This window comes from Pinus tabuliformis, chromosome 1_2, assembly GCF_031772625.1.
Source record: "Pinus tabuliformis cultivar Carrire ecotype Pingquan chromosome 1_2, CPIR1, whole genome shotgun sequence".
Classification (NCBI taxonomy): Eukaryota; Viridiplantae; Streptophyta; class Pinopsida; order Pinales; family Pinaceae; genus Pinus; species Pinus tabuliformis.
Window position 1 is genome coordinate 112,374,165 of NC_142298.1, and position 13,719 is coordinate 112,387,883.

At 38.4% G+C, this 13,719-nt stretch overlaps 1 pseudogene; it reads left to right on the top strand.

Annotated features, from left to right (window-relative positions):
- Positions 1–739: 739 nt before the first annotated feature.
- LOC149204751 (UDP-glucosyltransferase 29 pseudogene) lies at positions 740–1,375 on the top strand (annotated as a pseudogene).
- Positions 1,376–13,719: the final 12,344 nt, after the last annotated feature.

Consider the following 13,719-nt stretch of genomic DNA (forward strand, 5'->3'; position numbering starts at 1 on the left):
TTAATTTATGTTTTTTTTAAAACACTGTTTGCATGGTTTATCCTGGCGATTCTATTTTGTTGCTGTTATGTTGAGCATAAGAATCGATAGAGATGAAATTCTTGATCCATTGGAATGAAATTCTCGAAATTTTTTATGGATAGAAGCAGGTATGCTTTTGGTTTTCAATATCTATGGAATTTGTACAGGGTAGATAATGGCTATTCATGGAACCCAATTTTTTCAATAGTTTCAATCCATTATTTCTTTATTACGGTGAAGCCGTGGAAAAATCGCAAGGGCTTTAACCCTAGAGATAATGCTTTTATTTTATTTGGCAGTTTTGCTTAATGGTTTTGCCCTGCCTATTAATTTTGCAACAGGGGAAGAGAAGAGTTCGCCATAAAGAGATAATATAAGACCAGGAGCTTCAATTTCTGAATCTGTTTTCTTTTCTCTCACTTGTTTCTTATTTCTTTATTCTGCTGCAGATGCGGATTTTGTCTCTAAAATCTTTCTAACATGATATTTGAATGGCCCACCGTGAATCCTGTGAAACAACGCAAGACAATAATACCCATGCAAAAGGATGTTAGTACACCACTTTGGAGCATTCATTTTATTAGGTTAAGTGAGTAGCGATTCCTCTTTTCTCAAAGAGGAAAATCATTCGGTCATTTTGGTTCGCTCTCTGCAAATTCTGTCAACTCGACCATTTCTTGTTCAATTACTTGTTATTTTTCTCAATACCGTCAGTTGAATGTCCAGCGCCATCGGAGCTCCTATTCTTTCTGTCGGTCCGCTCACACACGCCGTCCAACCCCCCGCCGCCGGGGGCGAGCGCTCCGTTGTGCTTGAATGGCTGGACAAGCGGAGGGCAGCCTCAGTCATTTTTGTGTCGTTCGGTAGTGAGGTATTTCTGTCGGGACACCAAATTCGCGAGCTGGCGCGAGGTTTGGAATCACGTGGGCTCCCGTTACTCTAGTGTCTTCGCTTTCTGCCGTATTCCGATAGTGATCGTGATGACCCGCTAGGGCTCCTTCCCGAGGGACACGAGAGTCGAACCCAGAGACGGGGATTGATCGTCCAGGGCTGGGTACCGCAGTTGCAAATCCTCTCGCATCCCTCGCTGGGTGGGTTTCTGAGTCACGGTGGATGGGGTTCCACCATTGAGTCACTGAGCTTCGGAATACCCCTGATTTTCCTCCCCATTCGAATTGACCAGGGCTTGAATGCCCGGCTAATAGCCGTGGAACTGAAAGCAGGGATTGAAATAGAAAGAGGAGACGATGGCTCTTTTATGAGAGAAAACATATGTACAGCACTAACCATGGCAATGACTGGAGAGGAAGGGGAGAAGTTGAGATCGAAGGCGGCACTGGCCCGCGATATTTAGCAGCCAATAAGCAAAGTTACATCAGTGATTTCCTTGGAAAGCTCGAACATTTGGGTGAAGACTACAAGAGGAAAAGCAAGTAATGCAATATTGTTACTGTGAAAAGTTAAGCAAGTAATGCAATATTGTTACTGTGAAAAGTTAAGCAAGTAATGCAATATTGTTACTGTGAAAAGTTTTATAGGTCATTAAAGTACGTGTATAAATGAAATAAGGTGATGGCAAATGTATTATTTTTCTACGTCTGCATCCTTCTTGTACAAGCACAGCCTACAGGTGGTCTTCGTTTATGAAGTTAGAACAGATTGTATCAGATCTGTTGACCTTCTTCCAAGTGCGAACAGTTTCAGACAGAAATTCTTCATACTCGAATATCATTTAAGTGTTTTTATTGGCGATGTAAGTATATATCTGTGATGTTGCCGAGATGTAAATATGGTGTGTAATGTTACGTGTAATTTTATTTATTTTTTCTAATTTATTTAACTATATCTTATATTTAAGTTTAGAAAATATAATAATAAAATAAAATTTAATATGAAATATAAGATAGTTTTGATATACACAGTAGGCAATATATTTATATAATGTATATTTGGTCTAACTAACAAACCAAAAAAGCAAAAATAGCCAAGATAACCTCTAACAATCACAACTTTATGAGTCAAGTGAGTCTTTTTTCACAAGTATGAAGGTAGAATCAATTATATGTGAAAGGACATGCTTCACATCAATGTGTTGAATATAATCAAGGAAAGACATGCAAAAATGAAAAATATTTCACCTTAAATATTGCACTTTTCTCGAGCTTAAGACTAAGAGTCAAATGAATGTTCATTATGTACAACATCAACCAAAAAAATTAACATCCACACACACATCAAGAAAATAAAAATTAGTGAAGAAGCTTACAAATATCATTAATCTCAAAAGAGTATACCAATATAAGTATTGGCATATTACATGATAGCCAAAGTTTAACAAATCCGGGTTTTGACAAGTCAAAGAATGCTACACCATGATAAACATAGGAGGCCAAGCATCAAATCTACAACACCAACAAGGAAAAAAGTTGCAAAAGAGGCATCTAATGCTAGGGATAAAGATACTATGCATAAGAGCCATCCCGCGCTACAGATGAAGATACTATGCAGGCATCTGAATGCATTTGAGAAGGATTTGTAATAACATATAAACTTATGCTATTTTGTAATTTATTTGGGGATGGGTTAGTGCGGTCTCCATCAGGGGAACCTATAAAGAGGATGTAAAAGAAAGATTATGTAACTTTCAGGGTAGAAAGAGAGGAAGAAGAAGTGAGAAGAAGGGTATAGCATATATGAGTTATTTATGTAGAGCTCTCAAGGTTTGTAATGGAGAATTTATTGGAGTTCTATAATGTAAATATATTGTTTCTAAGATGAATAAATGAGATAGCTTCATAGTTGTGATTTCTATGAGTGTTGTGTGTTCTAATGGATGTGTTCTTTAAGTGATTAATATAATATTGCCTTCATTTGAATTAATCTTTACATGTTCGGTTAAAATATGAATGTTTCGTGTTATGTTATAATATCTCATCTTTTGCACAAGATCTTTATCTAAAGGTTCTACGATTCTTGTGAGTGTCTTGAGTGACGCCCTTTTTAGCCTTTGGGGATTAAAAGTGTTGAGGCTTATAGGGTTTTGTTGGATAAAGAACTTGAGCCCTTGGTCTAATTCCCCATGCTCAAAAATGGTTCTGTTACATCCTATGTGCATGATCCATTCTTTGCATTGTTCATTGATGGAATTTTGGATAATGTGTGTGGTAGAGAAGCCTACTCATCCAGTGATGGGTTTTCTAGATACCATAAGGTGAAGATTGTGGAGGAGGACATGATCAAGTCCATGTTTCCAACAAAATGGGCCTTTTTCATGTACATAGTCATGCTATTTTCCATTAAGAACACACCAACCATATTCTCTTAAATCATTAGCATAACATTCAAACAATTTATCCATATGTTCTTTAAGGTATAGTTGGATTAGTAAATTAAATTCATCTTATTAAAAGATCACATACAACTCCTATGATTAATGTTCAATAGATGCAAAGAATTCTAGATTTAATTGAATATTAAAAAGTGCAATTTTTTGTACACCTTTTAGCATATTATTAGGCCATATTAACAAAAAAGGTTTGTTGGATCAAATGTACACGTTTTGTTGAAATTATCACAATTTAATAATCCTATCGCTCTCTCTTTGCACTTTTTGGAGCAATTGCTAGTAATTAATTAGATTTATCTTGAGTGATTGGGAGAAATAATTGTTATTTTTCCAATCGAATCAATTTCTACAAGTAACATAATGAACATCATTATTATTAAAAATAAATAATAACTTAACCACCAAAACATATAAAATACAAAAATATTTAAACAACAAAAAAAATATTCCTTATTTAAATTATAACGAAGGAAGAAGATTGAACTTTGAATTGCAACGATATTACGAAAATATTGTTTTTATTTTAATAAGAATTTTATTAATGAAATGAATATGGATCACAAACAAACACCTGAATACGAGTAATGCTTATCACTAAAACATCAAAACGATTAGGCAGAAATTCCCAAACGCGGATAAAGCAAAGATGACAAACGAAGCAAAGGCCAAGTATAGGATTTTATGTTTTAAATTATCGAAGATAACAATGGAGCAAAAGCAAAGTACAAACTTTTATATTTTAAATGATCTAAACCGTAGAGAGTAAGCCGCTTTCAGAAATTAATATAAAATATGCCTTCTGGTCATTATTTATGTCATTTTCTTGTCTATTCGAAAGTGATTCCATAATCTCGTTTCCATTTATTATTATTTAATGCTGGAATCAATGATTAAGAAGTTGGACCGTAATCTCGTTTCCATTTGCTGTTATTATTTTTTTAATGTTGGATGCAAGTATTATGTCACTGTTTTACAATGACATATAGGATCAGTGTAGTATTATGTCACTGTTTTACAATGACATATAGGATCAGTGTCTTTCTATTAATTCTAATCTCGTTTCCATTTGCTATTATTATTTTTTAATGTTGGATGCAAGTATTATGTCACCGTTTTATAGTGACATATAGGATCGGTTTTTTTTATTAATTTAAGTTTGTATTTAATTTTTATTTTATTTTTACAATGTATAATTTTAGTTTTTTTTGTATAGATTTCATAGATTACCTCAGTTCGTCGCCGCATACCCAATTCTAATGGCCGAGGAATGAAGACTTTTCTATACCTAAATTTTGCCACGCCTTTTACGCATTTAATGTCACATGCTAGCCATTTAACATTGATTGAACGATACAAAGCCCAATATGCATAGCATCCGATGTTGGAGGTACTACACACCTACGACCTTCATTACTAGCACATGCGGACACTTAATTAGAGCATTCACTCACATGCAAGGCTTCAACATTGGAATCTTCACCAGATTGGTGCCTTTGACTATCCATGCATGCATGGGACTACATGCAAGATCCTTTCTGCATGATTTACTCCCTGATTTGCTCCTCCTTTCACTCTGCACCTGGCTAGTTCTCTCCAGAACCTGCTATGGGACTACATGCAAGATCCTTTCTGCATGATTTACTCCCTGATTTGCTCCTCCTTTCACTCCGCAACTGACTAGTTCTCTCCGGAACTTGCTATAGGTGTCAAGTCCTCTCATTGATCACCACTATGGCACATTACCTTGGGATCTTCACCCTGTGATGCTATATCATGAGCACTGTAACCTATTTTTTGAATCAATCATTCTTTTTGTTCTTTCGATTTTCTTTTAGTGTTTTTTCTCTGCAAAGCTGTGTGTTCAACCTTTACTAGCTAGATTCATCTGTGCAGGTTTTCTAACACATTTACATGGTATCAAAGCCCATAGGTTGCTAGATAAAAGGTGCACCAATACTTTATTTTGCAGGTATTACAGCTTGGAGATCGAAGATCGACAGAAAAATGGAGTTTCCCAAAGCATCAATCCTAACACCGTAGAACTATCACGAATGGAAGGACCAAATGGCTCAATACCTTTGTTAGAAAGGGTTGTACAGGATTACCATGGCTGCAGAAGTGGAACCTACTTCAGCCATAGAGAAATCCAAGTACCTCAACCGCATGGATGAGGCCCACGGATCCATATGTATGTGCATCTCCCAGAATTGCAGTTTCATCTATCTGCCTGCAGTATTCCCAATGAGATTTGGAAAAAGGTTGAAGGCATTTACGGGAAACAGGATGAGATGAAAGGACATCTGCTTGAAGTGGAGCTGCTCTCATTGGATCCACAGAACTATGACAGAATTCAAGACTTCTTCACCAAATATAATGATCTATTGTTGCAACTAAAGGGTTGTGGAATTGACAAATCCAAGGAGGAGAGTCACCAAGTTCTCTCTATTATGTCAAAGCTTAGACCAGAATACTCTGCCTTTGTGTCTACATTTCATTCAGTAAGGCTCGCAACAGGTAAATCCTACACTATGCTTTCTCTCAGAGTTCATGGAGTTCCTCACTTTTGAGCACGATAAACTCATTGACATGGGGAAAATCAAACCTCCAAAATCGCATGCACTTTCTGTGCATGATGGCAGCCACAATAAAAATCATAGATCTGTTTCAAATCAGAAAAATCAGCAGCAAAAAGACAAGGGAAAAGCACATTCCCATCCAAAGAAGGAAGGGTACACCAATCCCTTCAATGACTCCTCCAGCTCCATAAATGAGAAAGGGAAGAAAGGAGACAAATGCACCTATTGTCACCGAGGATTCCATTCGGAATCCTCTTGCATGAAGAAACAAATTGACCAAATGGCAGAAATCCTTCATAAGCACAACCTTGGGGACAACATCGCTTAGGGCACCAAGAGGAAAACTAAGGATCTGCCACACGGGAAAGGTAACAGTTTTCATGCTTTAGTTGCAATTAACTCTTCCCGTGATGCATGGATTATAGATTCTGGTGCATCACATCATATGGTTGCTACAAAGGAAGTCTATTCCTCTTTGGATGCATGCAAAGGACCTCCCATCCTAATGGGAGACGACTCACCTATTGAGGTCATTGGAAAATGTAGAGTGGAACTTTTACACGGAAACTTTGAAGATGTGCTTCATGTTCCAAAACTTTCAGTAAACCTGCTTACAGTTTATCAGATCACTCATTCCGGCACCGGAAAGAGAGTGGAATTCACTCCTGATGTAGTGAACATATATGACTTACATAGCAGCTCCAAAATCGCAACCGGTGAGGTGAACAATGGAGCTAGACTGTATACATTTTCTGAATTTATTGAATTTGAATCCTCCTTATTTCTTACACATGTTGATGATAGTAGTAGGCTTTGGCACGAGAGGTTTGGTCACGTAAATTACAAGTATATGCAACAGCTAAGCAAGCATGACACGGTGGAAGGCTTGCCAAATATCAGTTTCTCCAAAGGAGATTGTGAAGGTTGCGCCCTTGGAAAACATCCTGAAGAAAAGTTTGACACCGACAAGACTCACAAAGCATCCTCTCCTCTAGATCTGATCCATAGTGATCTCATTGGGCCCTTTCCTCATCCTTCCATCAACAAAGCAAGGTATGTGCTTACATTTATTGATGATTTCTCATAGTATACTTGGGTGTATCTTCTCAAGGAAAAATCTGAAGTTTTTGCGCACTTTGAAGATTTCAAAGCGCTAGTTGAGACACAGTGAGAGAGAAAGATCAAAGCCCTCCGTACAGACAATGGGGGGGAATATGTTAATGCAGCACTTCAGAACCTTTGCCTTGAGTCCGGCAATACACTCTACAACATAATGGAGTTGCTGAGAGAAAGAACCAATCTCTCAAAGACATGGCTTCCTGCATGTTGCATGCTAAGTCACTACCTCATAAGCTATGGGCTGAAGCACTTAATTGTGCTAACTACATCCACAATAGATCTCCTCATAGATCTGTCAAGGATCGGAACTCCTTTGAGGCTTGGAGCGGCACTAAATTGGAGGTCACCCACTTCCGTGTTTTCGGCTCCCGAGCATGGGCCAGGATCCCCTTTGAAAAGAGGAAAGCTCTTGATCTACAGAGCATTGAGTGCATCTTTGTTGGATACCCTGATGGTGTGAAGGGATATCGACTCTTGATTTCCTCTACGGACAAGCTCATCATTGAGCGAAGTGTCCAATTTGAGGAAAGTCTCTCGCATGCACCTCAATTGCCGCATGTAGACACATTTTATCTACCTCATGACCAAGATGATGACTCAGTACACTCAGATGCAGATACATAGCATGCAATTGCCAAGGTAGAGCATGAAGATGCAGAGACAGAGTCTTCAGATACAAATCCAGTGCATGCATATGATGATCCACATCCAAGCCCAAATCAGGCTTCCAGCAGTGAATCAACTTCCCCTGTCATAAATCAGAGAACAAGGAGCTTAATTGAGATATATGCACAAGACTAACTAGCTACTAGAAATGGTCTTGTGGGGGATAGTTATGATCCATGGAGGAATAGCTCAGAGTTTATTGAGCCTCCTCTTGCCCTCACTACAACTAAACCAATGCCATCCCAACATTGTCATTTGGTTCAATATTATGATCCACAGTCTTATGTTGAGGTTGTTGGGCATCCCTCTTGGGAGTTTGCCATGGAGGAGGAATAAAACTCCCTCCTCGAGAACTAGACTTGTGATCTGGTCCCCTTTCCTTTAGGAAGGAAACTTGTTCAATGCAAATGGGTCTATAGGACCAAGAGTGCTGCAGATGGGCAAATCACCAGACAGAAAACTAGGCTAGTAGCCAAAGGCTTCTAGCAAGTGCATGGCATTGATTATGATGAGACCTTTGCTCCAGTAGCAAAGATGGATTCCATACAGCTTGCACTTGCCATCACGGTTGGCCAAGGGTGGGAAGTACATCAGATGGATGTGAAGATTTCCTTTATTCACGAAGACCTATCTGAGGAGATCTACATGGAGCAACCACATGGTTTCATTCAGGATTCATTTGTGGTCTGCAGACTGAAGAAGTCTCTCTACGGCCTTAAGCAGGCCCCAAGAGCTTGGTATGCGAAGATGGATTCTTTTCTCTTATCACAAAAGTTTGAAAGATGTAAGTTTGATCCAAATGTTTACATGCTCGGGACACATGATTCTATTCTTATCTTAGTTTTTTATGTGGATGATCTCCTGATCACCGACAGCTTAGCTTCAGCCATTGCTACAGTCAAGAGGACCTTGCATGATAGGTTCTTAACGACAGACATGGGTTCATTACACTTCTTTCTTAGTCTTGAGATCAGCTAGGATGCCACAGGCATCAAACTCTCTCAAGCTAAGTATGCACGGGATATCATCGAGATATTTCACATGACTGACTGTAAACCAGCATTGAATCCTTTTCTGTCTAGGGTCCGGCTTGAGGATGGAGGTGACACTCGATTAATTGACAATACTCTCTACCGATAGCTAGTGGGGAGCTTATTGTACCTCACCCACTCCAGACTAGATCTCTCATATGCAGTAGGGGAAGTTTCCAGATACATGCAGGAGTTGCATGAGCTACACTCGAAGGCTACCAAGCGCATCCTCAGATATGTGCAGGAAACCATCACCTTAGGGATTTACTATCTAGTAGGCACTACATTCAATCTCCTTGGCTTCATAGATTTTGATTGGGCAGGCGAAAACATTGATCGCAAGTTCACCTCTCGATATTCACTCAGTCTAGGGTCTGGCCCTATCTATTGGTCGAGCAAGAAGCAGGTTGTTATTGCTCTCTCTTCAGCTGAGGCTGAGTACAGAGGAGTAGTCAACATCACCATTCAGGCTCTATGGCTACAACACTTCCTCACTGAGTTGGGCGTCCAGTTCCACCAACCCACTGTCATCTGGTGTGACAGCAAAAGCACTCTGAAATTTTGCAGAGATCCAGTACAACGGCAGTAGACGAAGCACATAGAGATCCATATGCACTACATCAGAGACTTAGTACATGATCAGGTCATTGATTTGCGGTTTTTTCCTTCAGCAGAACATACTACATACATCTTCACCAAGACTTTCACTGAGCAGAAGTTTCACTCTCTGCGTGATCGTCTTGGAGTGAAGGACATAGTTGCTTAACAACTGTCTTTTCTTCCTCTTTTCTTTTTATTACATTATATTTTGAAGGGGGGTTTTTCCCACGATGTTTTCCCTCTTTCCTCAATTTTAGTACAAGTTGCATTATATTTTGGGTGACCTTTGGCCTTAGTTGCCAGGGCCCATTTTCTATTTTTCCCCATAGTGGTGTTCAGGGGGGGTTTTTGAGGTACTACACACCTAGGACCTTCATTACTGGCACATGCAGATAGTTAGTTAGAGCATTCACTGACATGCAAGGCTTCAACATTGGAATCTTCACTAGATTGGCACCTTTGACTGTCCATGCATGCATGGGACTACATGCAATATCCTTTCTGCATGATTTAATCCCTAATTTTCTCCTCCTTTCACTCCGCAACTGGCTAATTCTCTCCGGAACTTGCTGTGGGACTACATGTAAGATCCTTTCTACATGATTTACTCCCTGATTTGCTCCTCCTTTCACTCCGCAACTGGCTAGTTCTCTCCAGAACTTGCTGTAGATGTCAATTCCTCTCATTGATCACCACTATGGTGCATTACCTTGGGAATCTTCACCCAGTAATGCTATATCATGAGCATTGTAACCTATTTTCTGAATCAATCATTCTTTTTGTTCTTTTGATTTTTTTTTAGTGTTTTTTCTCTGCAAAGTTGTGTGTTCAACCTTTACTAGCTAGATTCATCTGTGCAGGTTTTCTAACACATTTGCATCCAACAATGCACAATGAGTATGCATAATATTTAATACAACATCAGTGTATTTAATGTTCTGGATTCAACGAAGTTGTAGCCACTTGAAAACTAAGGCTCATCATGTAACATTAAACCACACAACTCGCAACTACGAAACTCTGAGAATTATATAATTATGAGATTTGAAATCTAGTGGAGATATGCATACAATTATTTTTTAGTAGGAAAATGAGCCATATTTAAATGTTGTTTCAATGAACGAGCTTGTTGGTATCAGACACCTTAAGTGCGAGTTATTTTTTTTAAATATTTGAGATATGTAGGTCATTTATGCATTGAATGATTTATACGACTTCGTTGTTTTTTGCTACCAGTAATTTTGTTTGGATTGGTATCAAGGTGGTGATTTCTCCCTTTAGTTTATAGTCTATCCCTCGTTATTGATTTGGTTCTCGCTCTGTTCCACAGTGTCATTGATGGCTTAGACACTTAGCCTTATAGATAGAGTGTTATTAGGTTGATTGGCATCTGCTTGTTCTTGTGTGAGAGGAAGAGGAATTCAGGTGGGTAGTACTTTGGAGAAATCTAGGGTATGGTCAGGAGTTGTTTGGTGAACCTCAATATTCCGCTTATTTTTCTGTCAGTACTGAACATGAATTTAGGTGGGAAATGTTTTGGAGAATGCTAAGGTATGGTTGGGAATTGTTTGGTGACTATCTAGGAAGTTAGAAATAAAAGCTTCTCTAGGAGGTTCCATTAAAAAAGAAGTTCATATTTGTAATCTTGCAAAGCCATAGTTCCTTGCAAGGTATTTCAACTATTTTCTTTTTTTTTTCATTTTTTGAGTTTGTTGGGTTGTCATCTTGAAATCTTTGTTCCATAGTTTTTAATTGGATTCTGTTGCAGGTCCCTAGTGGTGGTAACAACATCTGGTGCACATTTTTTTGGCACTAGCTGTGTGGTAGTGGCATTTGGATTGAAAATCTTAGTAAACTATCTGATTCTGCTTCTTTATTGTTAGAAAAAAATGAATTTACTGGCAGGTAGAGGATAGGAGTCTACACTCTGAAATTGGTTGCGGCAAAGTCAACTAGCTCAGAAATATGTTGCGGAGTGGATATCGCAACCACACAGGGGCTTAATTAAAACATAAATTTTACGCACAGCCAAACAACGTAAAACAAAAGAGGTTGTTGCAAATATACTTGTGAAAGATTAATGTCATAATGCAACACATCACACTTTATATTATATGTCAAAGCATAAGGAAATACATTTGCGTGATAAATGGAGGCTGCAGCTCCACGTGAAAAACACAACAAACTTAGTGCAATTTACGCATCACTAGGGTTGCGAAGTAAACTTATGCCACACTTTATATTATATGTCAAAGGATAAGGAAATACACTGGTGTGATAAATGGAGGTTGTAGATCCAAGTGAAAAACACAACAAAACTTAGTGTATTTACACATCACTTGGGTTGCGGAGTAAACTTTTGTAAAACTCTGTAAAACTGATTTTCACTGCCCCACTAATATTTCCTCCACAATTTTCTCCTCACTACCTCACATACTATCGCTCTCTAACTTGCCCCCCAATACTGGAAATGACTTTTACATTCATATTTATCCCAACATACAAATTTGACATTAATACATATAGAGAAAATAATTAATATGTAGCATGGGTGACTTTACATAGTAAATGGTTTTCTGAACTTGCAGGCATTCTGGAGTGTGGGAAATAGTCGTAGAGTGAATGCTTGCCCATAACTATTTACCAAAATTTATTCAATGCCTTAAACTCTCTACTGTGTTGTGGAATGGTCAACGTTTTACTTCTGCTCTGACTTCACTCCTTTCGCCTGCAAACAAAATCGCAACCGTACAATAGTTGACTGGGCAAGCATGGTGTTTGTGAGTGTATTTAAGGTGGTGTTTGGAATTAATATTTCCAACACTCCCCCTTAATAACAAGTGCCGCCATTGACAATTCCCAAACAATCTCTGAGATAAACAAAAATTTCATGTGCTAATGGCTTTGTGAAAATATCAACATATTGTTCCTTTGACCTGCAGTGCTGCAACACAATTTCATAATTGTTAATCAACTCTCTGAGAAAATGATATTTAGAATCATTATGCTTGGTCCTCTCGTGAAACACATAATTCTTTAACAATATAATTGCTGAGGTGTTGTTGTAGAAAATAGTTGTCGCTCCCTCTTGGTCATGGCGAATATCCCTCAACATCCTTCTCATCCAAGCACACTGTTGTTGTTGCGATGACATATTCAACTTCTCCTGTTAACACTGAAACTATCGGTTGCTTCTTGGAAGCCCATCAAATGGCTCTAGAACCCAAATGAAAAACATATTCTCACGTGCTCTTTCTATCATCGACACTTCCTACCCAATCACTATTAGTGTAACCAACTAGCTTGAAATCATATGTTGCAATGTACAAAACACCATATTGTTTTGTCCCATTGACATACCTTAGAATCCTTTTCGTTGCTTGCCAATGCATTTCATTGGGTTTCTCCATGAACCTCGACACCAAACTCACCGCATACATTATATTCGACCTAGTGGCTGCCGAATACATCAAGCTGCCTTCATGCTTTTGTACAATATTGGATTGACATTGCTATTGTAATATTTTTTCCTCAACTTCAACCCCATGATAGTGGGAGTTGATGTAGGCTTGTTGCTCTACATTTTAAACCTCTCCAAAATGTCTGCTACATACTTTGCTTCAGAGATAAAAATGCCATTTTCTGTTTGCTTCACTTCTATGCCCAAAAAATACCTTAACAACCCCAAGTCAGTCATTTTAAATTCATTCTTCATGAATTTTTTGAAATTAGCGATGAGGAAATCATCACTGCCTATAAAAATATAATCTTCTACATATAATATGACAATAAGAATCTTACCATCTCTCTCTTTGATGTAAAGAGTAGGCTCACCGTCACATTTGTCAAAACCATTGTCCAACAAGTAGACATCTATCCTACTGTACCATGCTTGTGGTGCTTGCTTCAGCCCATAAGAGCTTTCCTCAACCAATACACTTTTTCTTCTTGGCATTCTACCTAATAACCAGACGATTGCACAACATACACTTCCTCTTTCAGCACTCCATTCAAGAATGTTGATTTTACATCCATTTGATATACTTTCCATTCATGTTGCACTGCAGTCACCATAACTGTACACATTGTCTCCATCCTTGCGACTGGCGCAAATGTCTCTGAATAATCTCTTCTATGCTGCTACTTGTATCCTTTGACAACTAGCCTTGCTTTATGCCTTTCAATCTTACCATCAACATTACTCTTGGTCTTATAGACCCACTTCATTCCAATGACATGTTTTCCTTGCGGAAGGTCCACTAACTCCCATGTGTCATTCCTTTCTATTGCCTCTATTTCTTCCTCCATTGCTACAACTCATTTTTCTTCTTTCACTACATCTTCAAAGTGGATTGGGTCA